General features: G+C 37.0%; 1 long non-coding RNA gene across 2 annotated transcripts in view; it reads left to right on the top strand.

The window, feature by feature from the left end:
• Window positions 1–1,052: 1,052 nt before the first annotated feature.
• LOC133212844 (uncharacterized) overlaps window positions 1,053–8,871 on the top strand; it is a 45,349-nt gene continuing 37,530 nt past the window's right edge. For both annotated transcript variants that reach the window (XR_009725626.1, XR_009725627.1), the window contains exons 1-2: window positions 1,053–1,133; window positions 7,565–7,694. This is a non-coding gene — a long non-coding RNA (uncharacterized LOC133212844). The remainder of the gene's footprint in view (window positions 1,134–7,564; window positions 7,695–8,871) is intronic.

The raw sequence follows: 8,871 nt of genomic DNA, 5'->3' as shown, positions 1-8,871 counted from the left end.
ATGTAGAAATCTTCGCTTGTTTTCACGTGTGAAAACTGAGAAGGAGCAAAACAGTAAATCTGAATTCTCTTACAACCAAATACATACATAAATAAAATCCATCTCAGTTAAATGACACTGAGGTAACTCTATAGTATTTTAATTTCAAACACAAAGGAAACAAAAGCATTTGTTACAAGTGCATTTTGATAAGAAAACCATCTGGGCCCTGCTTTTTCTCTTGATAGCTAAAATCCTAATTATCTCTTAAGTATATCTAAATTATTAAGACCTGACCAGTAGGCAGTAGAAATAGCCTCATACCACTCAGATTTGTTTCAGATTCTAATTCCATATATGAGTTTTTAGGATTAATTTTATTGTAGCCTTGTACTATTGAACCATTTGCCTGTTTTTGTTTTCTGATGTGGATAGGTAGGATCGTAATTTGTGTGTGTGTGTGTTTAACCTGTAGGGCTTTCTCAGTTTCTCAAGAAAGAACAGAGTTAAAGAAGTCCAAGTGCAGTCTTCCATTAATCTCTGACTGGGAAAAGCACCAGCCCCTGCTTCCCTATTATTTTTCTAGGTTAAGATTTCTAAGCCTTCAATAAATCCCCAAGTGAAAGAACGAATATAAAATGTTTTATTGCACTCTCTGCCACTAGCCTTCCACACTTTTATCAATGTTTTAAGTCATATTGCTACCAATAAACATGCACTATTTTGTCACCCTTCTACTTACAAATTTGAAGAGGGGTTATTCAATAGAAATCTGTAATGCAGTATATTATTTGGAAATGTGATTTTGCTACTGTGGTCAACAGTATCATCTGAAAAGAAATGACATACTAAAAAGTGTTTTGGAGACAGTTAAAAAAAGCTTCATAATTTTCTTTTACACTCCTTGATTTTATAAACAACCTAGCTCAATGCTTGCAGGAATTAAGCAAATATTACTGAAGGCATTTTCCTTTTTTTTTTTTTTTAACTATGAGAACATGTTGCAGGAGAAGACATGATACTTCCCACTCATTTTAGAAGTGAAATGAATGGGAAGTATCAGGTGGTAATTTAGCAGTGTGGTATGGTGGTGTGCAGACACAGGCAACCCACTTCAACCTGATGGCGCATGAGACCTTCCCCTTCAGACTGGGGTAAGGCTTTATGTTTTATCTATAGCAGAGCATATACAACAGAAAACCTGGGAAATTGAGGCAATGAGAACAGTCATTCTGCTTTGTTATATTTCTATATGCTTCTATTAGCATAGGATAGACAGTTACAGCAAAGTAAACTGAAGATGATAAAACATTAACTGGCTCACTGTTCTTAAAGGCACATTGATGTAGGTACTGCTAGCTTGAACCAGACAATCCTCTTGAAGTTGTGGTTTCCTTTTTGTTTTATCCTTTGTACTTCAAGCATTTTGCTAATTAATTGCTAGACAGACTCCTACCTGCAAAATCTTATCAAGAGAACAAATGGCTCTACATTGTGTTGTTTACATTTTGTAATTAGTTAAAGATGTTATAACCTTCACTATTGGATTATAGGGCAATCTGTGACAGAGTGGTTATATCAAAAGTGAAGCTTTTTCTATTTTTATCTTGCCTCGTTTACCTGCTGTCTAATGTTAAATCAAGTGAAACTGGTACTACCCTTGTGATAAAGAAGGCATGGGTAGCATGCTTAAACACCTTATTTTGAAGAGATATATGTTATGTTATGGGGAGCAGCTTGTTCTCCAGCTGCGCAGAGAACAGATGACATGTTGGAAGGATACTATTTTCACTATTGTTTCTTCCCTCCTACACCACTTTACTTTCTACATAGTTAAAAAGAACCTTACACCATGTGAATAAGTATAGCTTATGCATTTATTCTTTCTGAGTATGTGATAATGAACACACATTATTTACTTTTTCAGTATTCCTTAACTGAGTTATGAGTGGAGTAAAAAATAATAATTTTGGCCCAATTACAAAATAATATAGATTGTTATAGAAAACCTTTATGTGTTACCCTGTGTCTGATAATAAAATGTTGGTTTTTTTTAACTGTTGAGTAGTCCAACAATGTAGGCCATCACATCCATGCAAAGATGCTTTGGGATGTTTTCTTGAAAGCTTTGTTGAAATGAAGGTAGCAGTAGATATCTACTCATACACAGATCTAGTCATTTTGTTATAAAAGGCAGGTTAGACAGAATGTTCAGAGACATTTTCTCTGAAGGAGTGATGGTGGTACCAAAGTTCAAGAACAGGATCGTTCTGAAACACTTCAGTTCTTAGTGTTAAAATCTCCCAGCCAAGTAAAATAATTTCTAGAAAATTGGAAGAGCTTCAACTCTTCATATGTAGTATAGAATGTTAATAAGACATTCTTATGGAAGATGAAAAATGCTACTTTGAAAAATGAAACATCTATCTTTTGTCTGATAAGTGCTGTGTGTAGTGGACTGTAATATTTAAGCAACCTTCCTCTGTTAAGTGTATATCCTTGTGAATCACCAAAGCAGATATTTCCAGTTGATTTTTAAGTCTAAAAAAAGATGGAATCCAAGTTTTCAAAATTCCCCTACTGATTGCCTTTCAAGTTTCCTTGGAAGTTCTCAAGTTCTCATGTTATGCAGGTTTCTATCTGTTTGCTTGACAAGTTGTGATCCAGGTATGACCCATTCTCCAGTTGCTGGGATTCTGATTTCCTCTCTGGGTGCTGGATGCTGGAAATATATATGTTGCAATAGCCAGCATTTTATGTCTAAGTCATATTTTGGAAAGAGGCCTATATTCCTGATATATGTAATAGCTGAAATGATTTTTTCAACATTCCTACCAGCCTTTCTGTATAGCTCAGATAAAAACCTGAAGGCATTTAAAAAAGAATAATCAGTTCTAAGTTTTTCATGACAACCTTGTGAAGCTATTAGTACCATGATTTGTTAAGCTTCGAGCTTACACACATATATAACTTGGAAAATGCAATCTGCGACTAGAGTTCGATAAATGATGTTTTATAGTGAATACAAAACCTGTATAAATCTTCAGTGGATTTGCTTGTACAGGCTTAAAAATTGCAAAGATACTTATTCAGACCTTCAGTGGTGTGATGCTTGTGATAGCGTAAAATATAAGAACCTCTTGATGATGCTACAGAGAGTAGCTGAATGTCAACTGCATGCATCTGCATGTGTGACAGCAACCCTGGGGTGAAATACGGTGGCATTTATTAAGCATTAGATACAATACTCAATATATTTGAGTATATATTTGGGCAGAGAAGAGATTCAGAGCAGCCCTGTGGAGAAGGACTTGGGGGTGCTGGTCGATGAGAAAATGAACATGAGCCGGCTTCAGTGTGTGCTTGCAGCCCAGAAAGCCAACTGTATCCTGGGTTGCATCAAAAGGAGCGTGACCAGCAGGTCCAAGGAGGTGGTCCTACCCCTTTACTCTGCTCATGTGAGACCTCACCTGGGAGTATTGTGTACATAAAAACATAACATAACTCAACATAAAAAGGAATGGAACTGCTGGAACCAGTCCAGGGGAAGGCCAAGAGGACAGTCAGGGGACTGGAGCACCTCCCGTATAAAGATAGGCTGAGAAAGTTGGGACTGTTCAGCCTGGAGAAGAGAAGGCTGCATGGAGACCTCATAGCAGCCTTCCAGTATCTGAAGGGGCCCTATAGGGATGCTGGGGAGGGACTCTTCATTAGGGACTGTAGTGATAGGACAAGGGGTAATGGGTTAAAACTTAAACAGGGGAGGTTTGGATATAAGGAGGAAATTCTTTCCTGTTAGGGTGGTGAGGCACTGGAATAGGTTGCGCAGGGAGGTTGTGAATGATCCATCCCTGGCAGCGTTCAAGGCCGGTTTGAACGAACCCTTGGGTGATATGGTTTAGAGCGAGGTGTCCCTGCCCATTGCAGGGGGGTTGGAACTTGATGATCTTAAGGTCCTTTCCAACCCTAACTATTCTATGATTCTATGATTTATATATTAAACATAGATTTTCAGCTAGTGCTTTGAAAATCACTGACAAAATTATAGTAGGCTCTTGTTCCATTCTTAAAGAATTTTTACAGTTTTTCTCAAGTAGGCTCTCAACATTCTGATTAAACACATGGAATGTCATATATGTGGAAGCAATGATGTTTTAACTTAAATATCTTAATTGCTTTTATATTCGTACAGAAGGACACAAATACTTGATAATGTTAAGAAAATGAAAGGGCATGAAGAAGACAGTTCGTTTGAGCTCTTGGGAATTAAAATGTGCAGATAACCAACACTGACCAATTTTTTAGGGGAGGAATTACAAGTAGACTGAGGTCTGTATGGTAAATCTCATCCTGAAAACCTCAGATGGATGAGTCATAAGCCTCTGAAAATGAGATTTCTAATGGAAACACCAAATCAACTTATACTATACTGTCAGGAATATGACATTATTATAAAGTACACTGATACATCTGTTTTTGCCTTTTGCAAATATAATGAAACTGACTTCAGCCTAGAAGCTGGCAGGGTATTCCATCCACATCTGCTATTTTACAGTATAATATAACAATATTCAGACATATAATGCTAGGTGTCATGTATTTGCACTAGTATGGAAGATGATCAATGGAATTTTTTTAATCATGACTCGAATAACAACTCTGCAAGTTGCTCTCTGGAATATGGCATCTAGTCTTGTCCACATGGTGACAAGTGGAAGTCATCAGGACTTTTCACAGCAAATATTAATGACCACATCAGAAGTACATATTGGGGCAGTGTTTGGCTCGTCTCCTGTCTGACCTAGCACAGGCACAGCATGAATTTATTCACCCACCATGCTGCTTTGTTGCTGGCATTTACTTTTGAATGTCTGTCACTGCTCTTGGCAGGACTTGGGATTTTTGTTGTCCCGTGTTCCCAGCTAGAGAGTGCAGTTTCAGGAACCTGAGTCCAGGATCTGGGTGAATTCATATGAACAGCCATGTTGGTCCCACTAATCTGGAACATGGGCAGAGGACAGGAACTAAAAAGCCATATTTGCCCAGTGCAGTCTTCTCATCTTCCATTGACCTGTGCCTCAAGAACTTCCAGTGACATCTTTCTGTTTGATAGCTTTTGATATTTTTTTTCTTCTGTCTAACCGTATTTTATTTGCTGATGGAAGGTTTTGGAGCTGTGCCCAGAAGGCATGGTGAGAGCCAGTGCCCCGTGAAGGGAGGGCACCAGAGAGGGTGTGTGGCTCCAGACTGGCTCCTTGGACTGCTCAGGGCCCTTCAAAACTCTCTGTAAGAAGAGCAGCCTCACTCCCGCTGCCCCACAGTGGGAGTCCCTTCATCAACACAGCCAGCAACGATCACGCAAAAGAAAAGGCACCACACAGGAATCAGCTGTTATGGTGGGAAGTACAGGAGTTGCTCTGCAGATGCCTTTTCCAGGCAAAGTGGGATGAATTTGTCAGGAGGGGCCTTCACTGCAAATTTGTCTCCTTGGGGCCAGTCCACTGGTGCACCCTCAGGAGATAGTTGAGTCTGTCCAAATTTGTTAGAAAAAGATGTTGGGATATTGGTTACTTTTGTTTTATTTATGAGTCAGTTCCTTAAACAGAATCCAATTACAGATTAGTAGACTAAGTCACTTCTTGCTGCTACCATCCCCATACTTCGGCTGTTCCTCCCTTTGAAATGTAACAAATTATAGGTTTAAATTGCATTCTCAATTTTCATTTTCTGTGATGAATTTTGGGTTTGCTTTGTGAGAAATGGGGGATTCCTATTACATGTCTGAAATGGTACTTTAGTACATAAAATCAACAAAAAATGGACTAAACAATAGCTAAAAACATCTGCAATTATGGATATCTGAAAAATTTGGAAATTAATTAATCTTGTAAAATAAGAAATAAGTAAAAACTTGACTAATTTTTTAACAAAGAGAATAATATACATACATTAATACACTGAAAATAAGTTTAGGCCAGGTGATGGTTTGCAACAGAAGGTGCTAGTCCATTACAATCCCAGTAAGAAAGGCACTTGAGCTCTGTGACGTATCATTGAAAATGCTGTTTATCAGAGCTAGTGTGCAAGTTTGGTAAAAGTCTGGTTTCCATTCATAACTCCATCTGTATAGTGGTTATAAGGGGCTTAATCCATTGCCTATTGATTGTATGGTTGTTGGATTGTGTCTTGAAGTGCTTGCACTTTTTTTGGTGTTTTTTTGCAATTAGCCTAATCTTTACACAGAAGTGATACAGATAAAAAAATCCTATTGGTTAAAATAAAGAAATCTTTTGAAAAGGGTTAAATATGTTAAAGATCCTTATCTGTGATGTTCCCTCCTATAAACAGAGAATTCTAAGAGCTGCCTCCTCATCTCCTTTTTGTTAATGTGTACTGAAAGAGTTTGCTTTTCAAAGAATTTATTTATATATGCATAAGCATAAAAATGCTACCAGAGAACAAAATGTCAAAAGAAATATTTTCCCTATGCACACAAACATGCAGAGCCATTTCTTGAATTCAGATCCACTTGAGATTCAATAAAAGGTATCTGGAAGGCAGCGAATGCAATTACTTCTTAACACCCCCTCCTCTGGCTCCAAATGTCAAAGATACATAGAGACAAATGTTTAAATTAACTGAGAAATATTTTCGCTTGTTCTGAAATATTAACTTTTAGACCTTTACTCATTCTCTTCTTATATTATTATTTTATTTGTTTGGAAGCTCTAGAAAAGACAATTTTATGATCAAAAGTTTCAGATGTTAAGTAATATACTCTAAGCAAGAGCTGTCACAATGTATTAGCCTGAGTAAGACAATGTTATTCAATTTGTGATCTGAAACATGATGTTATTCAACTTCTTTCCTATTAGTAAATTTAATTGTGCCCAAAATCATGAGGCATTTAGGTAATTCAGGCACTTTGATAATGCTGTAGAATAATTTGTATTTTATTCTAATTTTATGGCTTCACTTTGGATGTAATTGCCTTATACAGTTGTTCAAAGCATGGAATTTCTATTTTGCAGGAACTTTTTGATATTAAAACCAGAAATCCCTTTTACAAATATAAAAATAACATTTTTTTCCTTGAAGAAGCAAAACTGAGGAATTACTTAGGTATAAATTTAATAAAACAGCACATGTGCTGTTCTTCCATACTAAGATTTCATTTCCCATATGCAGCACTCATGCATCAATTCTGTTCCTCTGTAGTAGCTAGTTCCATGGATCAGTAGCAGTAGCTGTTTCCAGCGCACTGGGGGTAATTTACCATATATCTGCCACAGCTCTGGGGAGAAAGAATGCTTAGATGCAGAGGCAGCCTGTTGACTTACAATCCTCAGCTGCACATCAGTACATGTGGAAAAGTGGTAGAGGTGAAAGTGCAAAAATTAGCAATAAATTAGTTGCTTAGCTGTTTGAGCAGCCAGACATTAAGCTTTTGGTCACCTTCTGGATATGCTTTGGCATCATTAAAGAACTGTAAAAACCAGGTAACCTTCTCCATGACAGTAACCCCTGGCTCAAGGAATCATGTTATAGGGTTCTCTGTGATGCTTCTGCATGTGCTTCTTCACAGGTTCAACTGGAGTCTGTATTTGGGTGGAGGGACTTCTGGGGCCACCATCCTTTTAGCCTACAAACTGGATGGAAAGATGCAACGCTGCACATAGCTTTTATTTCCACAACCTGCAGAGCTCCTGAGGAGGGTAAGTTATAAGTATAGGCTGTTCTTATGAATAAACCAAGCTAAAGAAGTTATGCTTGTATAATTCTGCTGCCTCTGGATTGCTATCTTTTAAAGTTTTGAAACAGAGTTTGCAGAGTTTCAATTGTTCCTTCACAATTTAGGCTTAAGAAGAGTCTCAATAACTGTAGTTTTCATTTTATTACTGTGCCACATAATAATGAGGTTTATAATAACTTTTGTGCCCTGTGAATATAACTTACAAACATAAATTCCTTACTTCTATTCCATCCTCATGCCTTGATAAATTTGACATGCCTGTTCTTGCTAAAATAATGGAATTTCTACTTTTACTAGTAGAATGAACTTTAGAAAGTGTTTAATCATAGATGTTGTGCTCTGGAGGACCTTCAGAACTCAACTAATTTGGAAAGTTGATATTCTGAAGACAAAATAGCGTCTTAGTTATTAAAGGAAAGTATCTGAACAGGAGGAAAAAAGCTTTAAGTCTTTTTCTTCCAAATCTCAAGTGGTTAATGCATGACTCTGCATAAATCAGAAGGATTCATTTGATTCCCATGCTGACCTCTTCCAGAAAATTTAATTTCTCCATCTCAAACATATAATTTTTCTCTAATACAAAAGAGCATTAACCTGAACCATACTGTGCCCTTTTGCAATTAGTTACCCTTTTGTTGCCTTAATCTATTAGAGTAAATGGAAGGATTAGTGTTTGAACACAATACAAAGCAAAGTTTGAATACAAAATAATTGTGGACACTTTTTATTTTAGTTTGTATTATAGTGGGCTACTGATAAGTTTTTAACTTCATTTAATCTCTGATTTTGGTTTTGATCCCAAGGGTCAAGAATTAAAACAAGAATTCTGTTAATAGACTTAGTAGAGATCAGGGGTATATTGTAATTACTTCTGAGAATAGGAGATAAGCTTTTATCCTTAATAAGGCTGATTACTGAAAGGATGCATGGGGCTAATTCACTAATGATAATTCTGAAATACAAGTGTCAGCTTAAAGTGAAGATTGGGATACCTTCAGCTTTGGTTCCTTCCAGAAAGGTCCAAAGTAGCAGTTTACTTATATAAATCAGTCCAGAGGCAAACCGGTATAGTTGGTGTCAGAATCTGCTTCATTTGGCTCTTTAAAAAATTGATCTAAAGTGGAAATTTAGAAATTAAG

The sequence above is a fragment of the Neopsephotus bourkii genome, unplaced genomic scaffold (assembly GCF_033783945.1).
Source record: "Neopsephotus bourkii isolate Nb327-2 ecotype Australia unplaced genomic scaffold, CSIRO-AGI_Nbou_v1 NB_741, whole genome shotgun sequence".
In the NCBI taxonomy this organism is placed as follows: Eukaryota; Metazoa; Chordata; class Aves; order Psittaciformes; family Psittacidae; genus Neopsephotus; species Neopsephotus bourkii.
Note: the sequence above shows the minus strand (reverse complement) of the source record. Positions and strands in the feature narration are given on the sequence as shown.